This window comes from Pseudopodoces humilis, chromosome 4 (assembly GCF_049639895.1).
Source record: "Pseudopodoces humilis isolate 2021_Gansu_Grassland_sample_001 chromosome 4, ASM4963989v1, whole genome shotgun sequence".
Classification (NCBI taxonomy): domain Eukaryota; kingdom Metazoa; phylum Chordata; class Aves; order Passeriformes; family Paridae; genus Pseudopodoces; species Pseudopodoces humilis.
Window position 1 is genome coordinate 22,317,258 of NC_142203.1, and position 16,794 is coordinate 22,334,051.

The window sequence follows — 16,794 nt, forward strand, 5'->3', positions numbered from 1 at the left end:
CCCCCGCCCCTCCGTCATTGGCTGCAGGCTCTGCCCACCAGCAAGCCCCGCCCCCTCTCCCAACCTGACGTTCGCTTCCCGCCTCCCGAGTGGCCTGCGCACCCTGTCAATCACCCGCGCGAGGGCCGCGCGGTGCGGCCCGCCCTCCTGGGCGTCTGTGCCGCGGTGGGAAGGGGCGGGCACTCGGGCCGCCGCCGCTTCCCCTCCGCCTCGGAGCGCCGCCCCGGCCGGCCCCGCTTCGGAGCCCCGCGCCAGGGGCGGGGCGGGGCGGGGCGGGTTGGGAAGCAGTGCCCAGAGGTGAAGGACCGAACGCCGAGCCTGTACCCCGCTCCCCTGGGTTCCCCGGTAGGTTGCTGTCCCCGGCCGCTTCTCGGAGCGGCGGCGGTTGCAGCGGTCTCAGCACCCCCGTAGGCCGAGGCCTTGAATTGCCTCCCTCCCCCTTTCCCTGGCGGCCGTGGGGCGTGTGGGGGCCGCGGAGCCCCTTGCGAGCGCGGCGGCCACGGAGGCGGCCTCCCGGGCCGGGGCAGAGAGAGCTGGCGCCTGTGCTGGGCCGTGCCCCGGGCGGGTGTGGGGAGCCGGGCGGCGGGGCTATAGGGGCCTGTCGCCTCCCTGTGGCTGCGCTCCCGGGCGACAAAAGCCGTCGCTGTGAGACCTCCGAGTGCCCTCTTCTGCAGGAGTTGCTGGCGGCGGTGGGGTTCCCTGTCTGGCGGCCGGTGTCGGTGCTCCTGGCGGTGTTTGGTCCGGCCGAGCACCAAGCTGCGTTTGTAGGAAAAACTAAAATTGTTTTCCTGGTCTGTAGAAGCAGGTTGATGGAGTGCGATTGTGCTGGGTTAGCAGATTAGCAGATTAGAGGCAAATTGAGCTGCTGGTGCTCTTTTTTTCTTACCTTTTATTTTGCTTTTTATGAACTTATTTACGGTCACGCTCTGAATGTAGTGGTTTTAAGTTTGATTAATTAAAATCTCTAAAAGTGGTATTTCAGTGATTCACCATGGAACTCATACAGACCTTATTTTCAGACATTCTTGTTCATTTTACTGGGACACCCTTAATGAGTGTTGAAGTGACATGCAATATGTAAAAAGAAATTGGAATATGATTTAAGATTTTTTTTCTAGCTGAATTTTGTAGTTAAGAACATTTGTAAGTACATACATAGTTAGAAATAGATACTGTGCATGTCCTTAAGCATGTTTATAAGTGAATCACACTGTTAAGCATATTAAGCCTTGCTGCCTGGGTTATGACTGCTTGTAGGGACAAACACTTTACCTGCTCTTTAGACTCACACCTCTTCTGAACCCATTTATCTAGTGAGTGCATTTTATCCTGAGCTGCATTGGGATGTTAAAATCCAAGATGGGAGTAATGCAATTTTGCTTTAAAGGGAAAAGATGCGATAGAAGTTTCTCTGCTAGCTATTATGTTAGGAGATGTCTTCTCTCGACCCCAGTATCCTGTAGTCAGTTTTTTTTGATTGAGACGTTTCTACAGTTAAACAGTATTTGCAGTGGAAAAAGTGGTATTTTGTTGTGCTAGCCTGAAACCTGGCAAACGGCAGACTATTTACATCAGCTGAGAGAATGACTTTCAGCTAATGAAATTAATCTTTTTCTCTCACCACTTCATCAAATAGATGTATTGGCTTATAAAATGTAAATGAATTTCAGAATCTGGAGTATTTGTTCTGATACATCACATTTTCTGTAGAGCTCTTTTTTCTTATGTGTGATCAAGATAAATATATTTAAGATTAGTTGAGAGAATTAACCTGTAACAGGCCATGTCTTAACTCTTCCGAAGTTCTTCCCCTAAAAGAAGTAACTGAGCCTACAGAAGAGTTTTTCCCTTGTCCAATCTATTTAAGTACAATTAAGAAGACTGAATTTACATCCTGTTGCAATTTTTCAGTTTTCAATAGTGTCATACTTAAATTCATTGCATTATTAAAGATCATGCATTATATCAAATCTTAGTGTCCCTATTGTATCCACAAAGTTTGTCCGATGGAAATAGAGTTGTTCTTGGTTCACTAGTTACTGTGCTAAATGGGTCTGTGATAAGAAGTATTAAAGTTACATGTATTTCTAACATTTTCACTCTTGTCTTTGAAAATCTGTTTAAAAAAGATTAGGAAGTCTTCTGATGTTTAAGAGTAATTTGGTTTACTTATGCCTTTGAGACAACAATAAATGGAACATGAGGAATAGGGAAGTGGCAGTGGTTACTTTTCTTCAATATCTTCTAATTACAATAAAGAACAGAGTAGTGATCAGCTATATTAACTGTCTTTATCTAACTTTTCTCCAGCTGAACATTTTTCAGTCTGTTGTAAACAAAATATCCAGTTACATCTTGCTCCTCAGGCTTTTCTTTGTACTTTTAAGTGATTTTTTTGGGGATGTCGTACATAAAAGTAATAATGTAATTAAAAACGCACACGAACCACAGGAATAACAAAATTGTAAGGGAGTTTGACATACTCTTTCTTAGTTTAAGCTCACTGATTCAACTGCAGGTTAATGTCAGGAGTTCTCAGTCAACCCTTAATACCTCACCTGAGGTTGTGTGAACAAAATACCTGACAGTGCTTAAGGGAAGAGTGGGACAATCCTTTTTGGCCATGGTCTGTGTTTAAATGATCTAAAACTGACCATAGTATTTGGTGTCATTTAATAATGTAAATGGATGGTATGTTTCCAACGTACATTGGGCCTTTAACACTCTTTCAGAAATATTTTGAGATTTCTAGATAATTGATTTCCCTGATCGAATAAAAGGTTAAAAAGTAACTTTGAAGTAATTGTTGTATATTTTCCGACAACCCCTTTTTTTTTTTTTTATGCTGTGCAGGCCTTTTAATGCTTCCTTAGTGCTGCTGCAGCACCAGTGCAATGAGATCAAGCATGATGCTGCTGTGCTTGTTTTTCTGAGTATAATTCTGAGTAGCCTCCTAGACATTGTCACTGGAGTTCTAGAGGTTTGTAAGCTACAGCTGAAAGAGCTGGGTGAAGAAAAATGGGTGTATTTAAGCTAAATAGTTGCTTAAATAAAAGCAAACTAGTGAGAAGGAAGTTAAAAGGGTGATGATAGCAGATAGTGACAGTGACTGGAATGTCTGTCCTTCCCTGTGGTCTTAGACATTATAATTTAATGTCTCCTCTTTGGCATAGGGAGGATGTAGAAGAGGAGACATCACACACTGATCCATGCTGTGGAATTAGTTTGGATTTTGCTTACTTAGGGAGTTTTCTGAAAGCAATACTTTCAGAGGAAGTTCTGAAGAAGTGCTTTCTGAGGAAGTTCTGAAGAGGAAGTAGTAAAGTATGGAATAATTTATTTTGGTGAGATTTAGCTCACCTGTTATATTTACTTCCAGTGTTCTATAGATGATATATTCATTACCTTAAATTTATGAGAAGGTTTCTTTCTAACAGAAGGGGCAGCAAATATTTATATATAAAATACACATATATGTTAGAAACAGAAATATTTGTGGTAAATACATAATATTAAATATATAACAATTTTAGAATATAACAGATGTGTTTACCAGTGCATTCTTCTAGGATGTTTATTGAACTGCATGTTCCTTATCTCTTAGAGAACAGTTGTAATATCTACACTTCCCTCTCTTCACCACCTTCTTTATCTGGTATTTTTGACTTTCTGTGGGAAACCTTTTTTATTTAAGATAGATTAAAATCCCCATTTGGCTGTTCAAAGAAGGATATTTAGTACAAAATAAGTATATTCTGTCGTTATTAAAAGTTAAAACAGTTATCTTGCCATTTGTGTCTGGTATTCTGCCTTGTGCTGTGGATTTAGGAGTGGGAGGAGACATACTGAGCAATCAGTACCGTCTTTGCCCGAATAACTGTAGGTCAAAGAAGCCCATGGCACACACACAAGTAAGATTTGCATATTCAAGTAAGTTTATTACTTAATTTGACTTTGTATGTAACATCATTAATATAACTACAGCCGTTTTTCCCTGTGCTTTAGGAGCTCTGTAGGATCCTATTTCCTGTGCTTTAGGATCTTCTTACTAACCAGCTTAGCTTTTAATATACCAAGACTTTGTAGTAACAGTTTTAGTTAACTTAGTAATTTAATGTTATTAACTTACTAAGTTAAGTGAATTTAATGTCATTTTCCTAGAAATAATTTTATTTTCCTCCAGACTCCCTGGGTGGTAATTTATACTCTTAATCAATCATATGTTTCAATAATGTTATTTTTGATTAAGACAGGATGTGGACTATAACAGTGGAGGTTGATGTCCTTTCCAGTAGGCCAAAAATACAGATGTTTTATGACAAGGAGAGCCTAGACTTCGGTTTGAAGTATGTGGTTTGTCACAACTTCTTGCATTCTCTATAAATATTCATTGAATAATTTGTGAATTGTTGTGCTCTTTATTCAGTAAACCCTGTGCAATAACAGAATGTAGATGGAACAGTTTTCAGCAGAAGCAGAGTTGAAGAAGGTGTTTGTGTGGCATTTTGTATGTGGAGGCCACTGGGGTGTGATGTGCTTGAAGTGATGCACTTAATGGGGTGTGAAATACCAGTCATTGTGAATGTGCTGCCAGCTGTTGGGAAGGCCCTTCTCTCTAATTTGGGGCATTCTGCTCCATTTCTGGCCTTGCAGTTTTGTAGCTCCGCTCTTGCTCTCCATCCTGTCTCTTGTATCCTCCGCTGAGTTGATTCAGCTTCTGTTCAGTAGTGAGTTACTGAGATTGTGAACTTTCTGGCACTCTTGAGTGAGTAATGGTTTCACTGAGGCCTGGGAGTGCTGGGGCTGATGAGCAACAGGAGCAGCAGGTAGCGTGCCACATGCAATAGAAGAGCCATTGTATTAACCCATCAAAGTTGATTGCATTTTGTCTTTTGCATTTGCATTTTGCAAATTTCAGACTTAGCTTCTATTGTAGCCGTAAAACTGTTCTTCTTGGTTCAGTTTGTCTTTGAGCTTGAGGTGTTAATTACCTAGTTAATGTTCGATCTGTTTAATTTTTAAAGCTGCATTGGCTGCATTTTTGTAGAAAATACTTTAAAATCATCGGCTTCTTGGCAAGTTCCCTTTGTGATGCTGGAAGGTGTGATTTAGTCCAGGCGAGGACACATGCCTGCAGCCTAGAAGAAAGTACTATTTAAAAAATGGTTATGCATAGAATAATCCTGTGAGTATCTTTCTGTGTTTAAGGCACTAAGCAGTTTTCATTTTATGTCTTTTTATTGAAGTTAAATGAAGTAGTTAACATGGCTGTTAGCATGTTTCAACGACTTTTTAATGTAATGATATAAAGCAATCTTTAAACGCATTCAGCATTGCCTTAGAGGAGTTCTGCTAGTTTGTAATGAAGAACATATTTGTTTTCATGCAGTATTGATATTTTTGATGTCAGTGTAAATGTAGATAATGCCCATAAAAGTACATCATTCTTAAATCTTAAGTAATTGTACAGTAATCTTAGGAAGGTGAAGTAATACTGTAGAGGCTGAAGTCAGGGACATGATTGCTTTAAGGGTCATGGGAGACATATTTCACTTTAACCTTAGCTACTAGTATTTTCTTAGTTGCACCTTGCAGGTACTTTCTTCTGGAAACAGAGAAGTTCTATATAGAATGTTTTTTACTTTCTGTAGAAATTCACCTCAGTTGGCACTCACTTCTTGCAATGTTTCAGGAGCAGGTTGCTCAGTCTATCAGGTTATTAAAGGTTCTGTGTAACATTTGCTGATGGTAGGTTGAGGCATCTCTAAATCTGGAGAAATAAAAAATGATGAAACTAGAATTTATGGTTGTAAAGATGTAAAAGATGTAAAGATGCAGGGCAGAATTTTTCCAGCAAATAAGAGGAAGACAAAATAACTACATTTTCTATTTAGCTTTTGTCAGACTGAGAGAGAAATGTGTTTATAGAAATGCTCTTGTCTTTTCTTTTAATTTTTCCAACAGTATTCATTATTGTTTGTGTAAAACATTGTGAGATCTTTAAGTAAATTCTGTTGATTGTAATTTAGATTTTCTCTTGAAAAAAGTCCGTTCTTTAAGGAAATGAAGTATTTTTGATTTGCAGCTCTCTCATCTGCTGCCTGTAGAAACGTAGAATTTTTAGGGCAGTTTTAACCAAGCTTAAATCATTATGTCTATGAAGATAAGTTAGATAAGTTCCTGTAAGCTTCATAAAAAACAATTTAGACAGTAGATATTTATTGACCATTACCATGGTGAAGGAAGGATGTTCTGTGTTTTGTTGGTAGTAGCTTAAAAGCTGTTCAGCTTGCAACTTGTAGTACTAGGCAAGCAATAGAACATTTCACTGAGGAAGGAGGGAACGTTTCAGTGTGGGAAGGAAGAACGGGTTTTGTGATGAAAGAGAGTTGAAGATGTATTAGAGGGTGGCCTGGGAATGCTGTAGAAATGTGGAAGATATCCAGCAAGGTGAAGTTACTACACTGTGGCTGTGTGGGTGTTGAGCATTAATCTGTAGAAAGTGTTATAAATGCAAAGGCAAATTTGGGTTAAATAAAAGAACAATTTATTATAAAACAATTTTTATAAAAAAATAAACAATGAGGAAAAACCACAATAAAATAAACAGCGCAGCGCTGGGTGGACAGGGGTCTATACCCAAAGGTATAGGTGTTCCCAAATCCACGAAGGAGGTAGAAGGAGGGTAGACTGTCCGGGGTTTTTATAGGGATTTTGTGTCCTGAGGCCAAATTCCAGGCAGGCACCATTCACCAAGGGTCCTTGATTGTTGGATGAATTGATTTCCTGGCGTTGGAGAATAGAGTCAAATAGACGTCCGGGCAGAGTCTCCTCATATGTAAAGAAGTTCTGAGTGTTCCTTGATTTCATTTTGGTTCAGGCCATCTGGATGGGATGGTTGGATTCGGGTTGGAGCTGATGGATATCTCGGCTGGACTTTTTTTCCCTTTGTCTGCCTGATTGCTTCCCCAACAGTGGCCTGCAAGGCGGGGTGTTCAGGTCCGGTGATGAGTATCTCGTCCGAGCCCTTCCCTGTCAGCCTGATGGTCCATGTCCTGTTCATTCTTTTCCGTTGATGGGCGCCGGCTAGGATCGTTATCTCTCGAGTGGGAATTCCCGTCTAGATCTGGGAAGGACTTGTGGGCCACACTGTACTTTATATTTTATATTATTATCGCTACAAATATATTTATTTAGATCTCTACGAATTTTTATAAGTTCATTTATCACAAAAGCTAAGCTTAGCTAACATTGATGCTTTTGAGGAATGATTCTATCTTAATCTTCCTGAGTGGTACATTAAGAGTTCACTATACACATCAACACACTTAAGTTTTCTCATTTTAGTGCTTGAGAGTTTTATTCTGATTTTAAATCAGTGTAGTTAAGTAACTGCAATTGGACCTTGACAAAACTGATGCCAACAGCATCATGTTCAGTTCTCAGAGCTTATAATTTACATCAGATGATTTCATATTCATTGTTTGAATTTGTGTAAAACTCTGGGAGGCTTGCTTTTTTCCTCAGAGTTCCATAGGAAGGCGTTAGTTTAAATGATTTGTATTGTATCACTAATGATGAATCCAAGACCTTAAGTGTGGCTTGTGTTTTTCCTTAAATATTTGTCACTAATGTATCTTATGCATTCAAAATGAAGGTGTCAAGCATGATTCTATTTGGTGTGGTGTCTGAGACTTTATCTCCTTTTATTCCTTACTAAACTTATAAAACAAGAAAAAAGCTTTATAGCCTTTTTGAAGACTATAGAACTGTTGTTTCAATTTAATAAAGATGTTTTTACATTGCAGAGAAAGCCATGCAAGTGAGAGGAGATTTGCAAGTGTATGTTGTAGTAAAATACTTGGAACTGCTGTAGAAGGTACCTGTCTAGTTTATGGAGACTATTAAGGCAGCAGAATCATTTGATTGCCATGTAATTATTTGTTATTGTTAGAAAGCCTTGACAGATTCATAACTGCAAAACTTAGTCTGAAGATATTTTCGTGTACTGTGAGTTTTCCCTTTCCTCACATGTGGAGTTATTAAATTTGAACGTGGCTCCTGTCTTAAGTTCTTGAAGTAGAATCTGACCATGTAGAGAAGTGACAGAAGGAATTGTGCTAGAGAGTTAAAAATACTTTTATTTTTGAAAACTGATCTTCATAATCACTATGAAATGCTAGAGCACATTATGTGTTTTAGCCTATGCAAAATTTCACCTGAAGACAGAATTAGTGTCTTTTGGACTCATAGAAATGTTTTGGATTCTTTTTCTATGTAGCACTGGGGTGCTTCACCATGGTGCTTAATTCTGTCTTCAGATGTAGCTATGGTGGTAGATGAAATGAAATACTCCTTGCTTTGTTTTCTAACTTTTAGATGTGTTAACTTCAGAGTTTCTCTGGCCTAGCCTTTGACTAATCCATACCTTTCTGTTGCTCTGCTATAACAGTTGTGTGCTGTGGTACAATTATTCATGTAGAAAATTGAAGCCTCTGTTATGTACCATTAGCTGGCTCAGCATTAGCTTTCTGTCAGCTGTGGACAATATAGCCCATTTAAGTCTGTATGGTTAAATGACTGAAGTATTGCTTAGCCATCAGTTTTGTCCTTTCTGTGCTCTTTTTAGTAAATCAACTTTAATAGTGTCATTATTAGACTTCTAAAAATTATTTGTTGTGTTATGTTATGTTGTGTTTTGGCTCTCCTTTCTGAAAACTGACTTTCAGCTTTTACTCAGAAATGGTGATTATATGAAAGGCAAGAAGGATGTGTGCACAGAAGTTTTAACCAGATAACTGGATGCACTTGCATGGAATCCCAAGGTGAACTTGGTAGGATTTTGTGGTGAAAGCCTATGATGAAGTGTAATTCGTAGATTAGGGCCAAACTTGCCTTCCAGATCAATGAGAAAATAAAAATGTTTATGCAGTGACCAGAGATAGCCATCTCAGCTAATGTTTGTTTAGAATTAGAAGAGATGAAGAAATTGCTTGGAGATCTTAATTGCTGCTAGTCCAATCTGTAATTTGTGGAAAAATTGTACTGAGTTAGGGTGACTCCCAGTACTGTACATGTCTTCTGATGTGACAGCATGTTGACCAGAATCGGCAGTTGGTGGTGCAGAAGGATGCATTTTTCATTAGGTAGTAGACTTTCAACTGACAAAATTAAATGTACAGAATAGATACTGAATTTTGGAAATTGGCAGCCCTCAGATTTGTTCATGTGACTTTAAATCTTGGTACAAGAAAAGTTACACTAGTTTAACTAGAATAGACTTCTTAAGCAAGCTTCAATAAAGATAAGGTAGGTTTTTGTTTCTTGTATAGACGAGTGGTTGATTAAATGTGTTAATAAAGGTGTTCCTCTGTTAGATTTTGTGTGTTAGAGGAGGATTATATGTGGCCATATGTGGCTTGTTGATGAACTTTCCCTAGGGAAATGCCTATATTCATGACAATTGAAATGCTTATTCTAGAATCTCAAATTAATTATTTTTGTTGAAAATAGTATGTGGCAGTTGATATAGTAAGAGAAAAATGTATTTTTTTATTTAATATATTTACTGCTAGAGATGAAACCAAGACTTTTTAGAAGGCTTAGTTATGTAAATTTTCATTCGTAAGAAAGATACTTGCTTTTACCATGACACTTTCAATTAGGCTGCTTCTTTGAGTGCATCTCATTCATATGTGTTTGTAGATTGAGACTGTATGTATGTAGGCTTATATTCAGTTACCTAAAGCCTTTTTTTATAAGGAATATCATACATATCTGTAAGAGTAAGCAAATAGATATTTTAAAGCAATCATATTTTTTAGGAATGCTGGTAGTCTAATTTGTACACCAAAATTAAGAAGTTCTGTTCTTGGTTTTGCAAAACTTAGCTGAGTCTAGAATTGCTTGGTGTTACAGAAGGCAGATGTGGAAAAAAGACTGAATGCTGCGAGAACAGTACTATTGTCTGAGTTTCAGAAAGTGAAAATAAGAATCTGTGAAAAGCTGAGACTACTAAGTAAAAAGGTAATGGTAATGTAGAAAGTTTATGAGATACAAACATTGTATTGTTGGAAGTTCTGGTAATGCAAGCAAAATTTGTGTACACTTGTGATGTGTGTAACTTGTGTTAGTTGCTTTGGAGTGCTGAAGAGCATGAATCAAAATAAAAGTGTTTTGAGGCCATGCACACTGAGAAATAAACTGCACAGTTGAGCTCCTGCATAGTCTATTATAAAGATATTTCATTTGCCTTTGAAATTAGGTTATTATATTTGCCTTCTTAATAAACATCAAGAAGTAGCAGTTGCTTTGTTTTCCCTCTTTGCTGATGAAACTCTAGAAAGGATTTCAAACTTACTAGTATATTATGTATTCTTTTTCTCTGAGCAAGAAATATAGCAAATGTGGGATCTGTAATTCAGTATTTTGAAAGGCAAACTGGCAGGGAAGGGATGTGGTTGTGGTTTTTGATGGCTTGAATGTTCATCCTGCTGAAGATGTTATTTAGGTGCACTGTCGCTTCTCGTATATCCTGTATGCTTATTTTATGATTGTGGAGACAGCAGTCCTCCCATGTGAAGCTGAAAAAGACTATCCTTATTTCTTGGATTAGTTCACATCTGCTACAAAATATTGGTATTTTTTTAGGGAAAAAGATGTTGTTTCAGAGGATTTGCATATTCTTTTTACAGTGGTTCCAAGGTAATTGTTTACCTAACTGAAATAACTAAGGAATGGGAGAATAAAATAGTCTTTGATGAATTAGCTGACTTCTGAAAAGATGAAGAGCAGATAATGCCAAGCTGTATTTTGTTTTTATGTTGAAATTTTGAAAAAAGCTATAAAATCAAATGCCATTGGTCTTAGAATTCCCCAAGTGTATGAAGTGGATTATATTGTTGAGAGCAAAATGAGTTATTGATGAGGAAGTTTTCATTACATTCAGGTCACATATAAAGAACACAATCTAAGACTTGTAAAATGGTTCAGTAATGAGCAATTTTGATACAGGTTATTGATAGCTGCAGAGAGAAATTGTGTCAGGAGATATTCGTTTGGAAACGTTCTTTGTTTTTCAAAGATGGTATCAGGAGCATGTACCGTCTGGAAGTTTTATATATTGAATATTTCAGCACACTCATTTTGTCTTTAGTTTTGACTAAAGTGCTAATGATTTTGCATATTTTTTCTGCTTCAGAAATCTGAAAAATGATGAAGTAATAATTTTGTTACATTTAACTGAGTTATGCAATGAATCATTTTATTTTAGAGTTTGCTTAGGAAAACGTTATACAAAAAATAAAGCTATAGACATTTATTTGTAATACAAATAATTGGAATAGCAGCTCAACTTCTTTGGGTCACATGAAAGTCTTGTGAAAGCCTGATTTCTCTTATTGGACTAAAGTGAAAATAATGAAATCCACTCTTGAGTCATATTAAATGTTTATTTTTCTTTTAAATAAACAATGGATCCAACTAAATCACATATAATTTTAGAGATCTTTTCCAATTCAAATTCTGTCTGAAAACTTTTTCACAGTCAGGAACTGCTGTCCTAATCTTTCAAGGGATCTTCAATTATGAGCCTGTTTGCTGTGGAATTGGAATTTCATAGATTTCGTCTGTTTCAATGAGACATGTATATAAAAATGAATGAAAATGATGCAGTAATAACTAATCTAGAAAGAACAGCTTAATTCCCTGAGGCATGTAAAAATAGCAGAAATAGTTGATTAGATGTTTAAATTTTGTATTACGATCTCACAATAAAGTTCTTGCTTGAGATTTGTAGGATGAATTCCAGATTTTCTGCTCTTCAGTATCTCTACAAGACTTTTGTTGGATGGAATCTTGTATTAATTTTTGTGCAGTATAAATGTATTTGTAACATTGAAATGATTATTGGAAAGTAAAGTGAATGTAACTGTTCTCCATCTCAGTTGAGGACTAGTAGATGAAGTATCCCATAAAAACTACATGTCTCTTGGAAGTCTGTGGGAGAGGCACCAGAAACTTTCTCTGCACTCTTCTAGAAGATGTGGGGAGAAGCTCTGCTGCTAAATTACTATAATTGCCAGGAATCATGAGCCCTTGGGATTAGAAGTATGTGAACAGACACTTCAGGGGTGAGAAACTGCAGAGGTATGAAAATGCCAGAAGGCTGAGTGAATTTTAAATGCCTTGTGCTGAAACCAGAACTATTTCTTTACCATCTTTCACAAAATAATAAAATATTCTGTGTTGAAAGGGGCCCAGAAGAATCATTGAAGTTCAACTCCTGGCCCTGCACAGGACACCCCAAAAGTCACACCATGTGCCCAAGAGCATTGCTCAAACACTTCTTGTGCTCTGTCAGGCTGGTGCTGTGACCACTTCCCTGGAGAGCCTGTTCCAGTGCCCAAACACCCTCTGGATGAAAAACTTTTCCTAATATCCAACCTAAACCTCTGCTGACACAACTTCAGGCCATTCCCTCGGGTCCATTCACTGATTGTGGCATCTCTGTAGTTCTTCCATTCACCAGACCTTGCTTCCAGTGGGCATACGCCTCACTTTTTTACCTTGTTTCCCAGAGAAGATTCCTGCTCAGCCAAGCTGGCATTCTGCCTCCTCTGCTTGACTGCTAAGATTTTGGAACTGCCTGTTCCTGTGCCCCTGGGAGATGGTGCTTAAAAAAATGACCAGACCTGATGGACCCCAGCACCCTCAAATGCATTTTCTCAGGGCACATTACTGGTCCTTTAACAGCTTGAAATCAGCTCTTGTCATGCCTGGGACTGAAATTTTGCTGTCAGTTTTCCTCCTGATAACCAAGTTTTTAAACTCAATTGCTGTGTGGTCACTGTGGCCAAGGTGACCATCAGTCACCGCTTTGTTTACATGATCCTCCCTGTTAATATGCAACACATCAAGGAGGGCACCTTTCATAGCTGGCTCCATTAGTAGCTTTATCATAAGTTGTCTTGGGGTGACTTTATGATACTGGTATCCCCAGTCACCTGGTTTATGTTATATATTAAATTTTGCACCTTTTACACTGGGTCTGAGAGCGAAGGGGGTGAAGAAGAAGCACGCAGTTTGTGTTGAGGAAAAACATCACTTCCCTGCATGCTGCTCCTGGACTGTGGTGTCTGCAGCACGGACAGACAGTGGGAGAGAGCTTCTCTTTGGCTTTTAGTTAGTTTTAGCTAGCTGAGGCAGAGGAGTTCCCTGGACCTTTTTTTCTTTTTTTTTTCTTAGATCTGTTCTAACCTGCTCTGGACTGAAAAAAGCCCAGACATACCTCATGAGCTCACGCCTGTGGCCCACTGGGGTCTGGGCCTCCGCACTTTTGTGCCAGAGGGACTGATAAGAACCTAAGCGGACCGACCCACACCACATGCAAAGGACTTTTTCCTGGATTTGCCATTTCATTGAACAGCTAAAGATTTTATTGTTTAATATTATTCAATTTCTGTTAAATAAACAGTTTTTGTCACTTCTCTCCAGGGAAATCACTTTTTCCTGAACCAGTTGGAGGGAGGGGCTGCTTGGATTTGCTTTTCTGGGGTGACCCCATTTGGAGGTTCTCTCCCAAATTTGCCCTAAACAAGGACAAAAGGCTATCCAGATTTAGGGCTGTTCTGGACCTGTTTGTGCCAGTTGTATGATGCTCCCAGTTAAGATCTGACAAGTTGATGTTCCTGTAAGGACAAGGACAGTTGTTTTGAAGATCTCCCTTAGTTCCTCAAAGAGTAATTCTCTGGAATCATTGTCCTGGCTAGGTGGCCTATAGTAGACTCCTACAATGACATCCACGTTATTTTTTTGTCCCTTAATCCTTACTCAGAGACTGTCAGGCTGCCATTGCTGATTTCAGGCTACATTTCCGCCCTTCCAGCTCTCCTGCCCTGCCTGTCCCTCCTGGAGAGCTTGTTACCATCCAACATGGCACTCTGTTCAAGGGGCTTATCCTAACAGGTTTCATTTATTCCAGTGATGATTCTCATGCTGTGTGTGTTGGTGTAGAAACATTCTGGGTGTCATCTGTTGTAGCTGATGCCTCATGGACCAGTTTAAGGATCTCACTAGCACTGAGTTCCTTGAGTTTTGGCATACCATCCCAATTTCTTATCACTGTCAACTGGTTTATATCCTTTACCTTCCTCCAGTCTAGTTTAAAGTGGTATAAATTTTTTATTTTCCTCTGTAGCTCTTTTACTACTGTATGCTTTTCTTACAAATAAAGTGTTAGTATACTGATGCTAGCAGTAATGTATGATCTTGTAATTACAATGTGAAGGGTAATGCTTTATGTTACCTAAGGGAGCAGTTATGGCTACATGTTTCATTTAAGTTTGTCATTCCTGGGCAGAGGAATGTTCTATTTAGCTACTTTAATGTTCTCTTAATTAGTTTATTTAGGAGTAAATCTGGAACATGAAAAAGGAGTGAGGTAGATAGTAAGTTGTTTTTTTTTTTAGAGGTGACTTGCACACTTGAGTATGAACATTGTCATGACAACACTTTGGAACATGTAAGTTCGCATATAACTACAATGGTGTTCCTGCTGCTGCTGCAGGATCAGGCATTTGAGAAATGTATGAATAAAGAAGATGCTTAAATGTGTTGTTCTTTTATTCTGCCTTATGTAGTATCCTAGAGAGTTGTTGTTTTACTTAGTAGGGTTCTTATGTAGCATATAGTCTTCAGTAGAGTTAATTGGGACATTTTCAAGCAGAGATTTAGGGAGCTGTGTATATTTATACCTGTAATCTAGGGATACTTCTGCAGGTGTTAGGTGTGTGACTTGCCAGTCAACTGAAACCCTGTTGTCATTTTTCTTAGTTGTCTTCACTGTGCCTCTCCTTACTTTTCATGCAGTCTCTCTACAGCGCTTGGAGAAATCCTATCAGATTACACCAAAAAAATCAAATCTCTGGTAGCTATTAGTTGGGCATGTCAATTACTTTGAAGTTACTTGCTTTCTTCCAATCTTGTTTTAATTTTTATCTTCAGTCTATATAGATTATGGATTTAGTTTATAATTGAGATCTAATTACTTTTTCTTCTATGTAATACCATTTTGACTTTTTTTTTGGTAGCTTCTTTTGTCTTCTTCATACTTGAACATAGTCATTTCACTGCTGTGAGACTGCTTTGTCAACTTGTCTTTAATGGTATGTTTGCCATTATCCTGATATTTAGTAATACATTATTTTTAACAATTATTTAAATCCTAACAATAGCCCCTGATGTTGGGCTGCAGTTTATTGTTTGTGTGCTTGTTTATGTAGGCAGAAATGAAAAAATGAAAATTAAACAGAAAAACAAGCTGTGAAATGAGGATGGCTTTCTTTTCAGACAGATTGCCCGTAATTGTCATATAGCAAGAAAATGATTTCCCAAATAATTTAGAATGCTTACACTGTATGTATTCCTTTTACACTTCTGATGATGCACACCTTTGAATGATGTCTGATTTTTGAGTCTTAAAAATTATGTTGAGTCTGTGAGACAAATCTGCATCTTCCTTAACAGTCTAAGAAAACTAATGCAGTTCCAAACACTGCACTTTTGTTCTGTATCAGAAATTTTATATGCTAGGTAATTGCAAATGATACATAAATATGTCTTTGCCTTTTGATACTTTTTCTCTAGAATGTGAGCATTATGGTGAAGAAAAGATATTGCCATCAACATTATAACACTGTCATAGGTAAGTGCAATACAAATAAATATAACCACGAAAAACTTTTGCATATTTAAGGTAAATATATCATAAAATATTGTACAGGAACTTCAAAATGAAGAAAGTCATAAGCACTGTCTTTACTTTGAGTTAATTGCAGATGATTTTATTAGGAAAATGCAAGAGAGCACCTGTGTCCTGGAGAAACTGGCAGGAATAATTGCATGTCTCCCATTTGATATGCAGTGTGGAAAAAGTGTGAGACTTTCTGTTGTGTTGTTTGTTTAGCAGGTATCTTATAAGAAGTTACAAATTTCAGTTTATGTAAGAAAGCTTACCTAAAATGTAACTGGAGTATCTGTCCGTTCAACAGGAGGAAAGGGGAGTACATAAATTATTGTGCAATAGATTTGTCCATTAATAGGCACATTTCTGGAAAGCAAAACTGATGTTGGTCATAGTGTATTTGGAACACTAAAAATTCTAGAATTGTTTATTGTTTTCTTTCTGAAGAAGCCAGTAAGATGTGGAACATAAGTCTTCTTTCTTTGGTACCTAAATATTTAGTCGCATTCTGTTGCATCAGATGTGCTGACCTTCATTCTAAGAACTGAATGGTGACTTTGAAGTTCTGCTTCAACTCACTTAATGTCTAGCTTTCCTATTTCTTCCCTAGCTTTTGTAGCGTAGTGGGTGAGGGAAGATTATCTGTTGTTTCCCATTGAGTCAGTTCCTTTGAGATCTGTGATTTAGAAGGTAACTCTAGGGTGTCTGGTGGTGGTGCTTGAAAACCTGCAAGATTATGTAGTAATGTGCCTGTCTTCTCTTAAATGCTTCTGTCTATACTATAAAACACCACAGCTTTCTTTACTCACTGCTAAAGTCCTTTTCCCTGGCATTAAGCAAGTCATCTTGGGTTGTAATCTGCATTTGTGTTTTTTGATTGCTCTCAGAACAAACCTTTCATTCCCCATTCCACAGAAATGTGGTTATATTTCTTTGCCAAACAAATTTCCATGTATTTCATTGTTCAGGTAATAAGTCAGCTGTTGATCAGTGATTTTTGAATGTCATTAAGTAATAGCCATGCTATAACTATGTTTGATTTAGCAGATACA

The 16,794-nt window shown here is 38.1% G+C and overlaps 1 protein-coding gene across 5 annotated transcripts in view; it reads left to right on the forward strand.

The window, feature by feature from the left end:
• The first annotated feature begins 233 nt into the window (after positions 1-233).
• Positions 234-16,794, forward strand: part of CSNK1G3 (casein kinase 1 gamma 3) — a 75,260-nt gene continuing 58,699 nt past the window's right edge. For 3 of the 5 annotated variants that reach the window (XM_014257099.2, XM_005528113.2, XM_014257102.2), the window contains exons 1-2: positions 234-345; positions 15,646-15,703. The gene's annotated coding sequence lies outside the window, so the exon portion shown is untranslated. Of the gene's footprint in view, positions 346-15,089; positions 15,165-15,645; positions 15,704-16,794 lie in introns of all 5 variants that reach the window. The other 2 variants (XM_014257100.2, XM_014257101.2) reach the window with 2 other exon arrangements.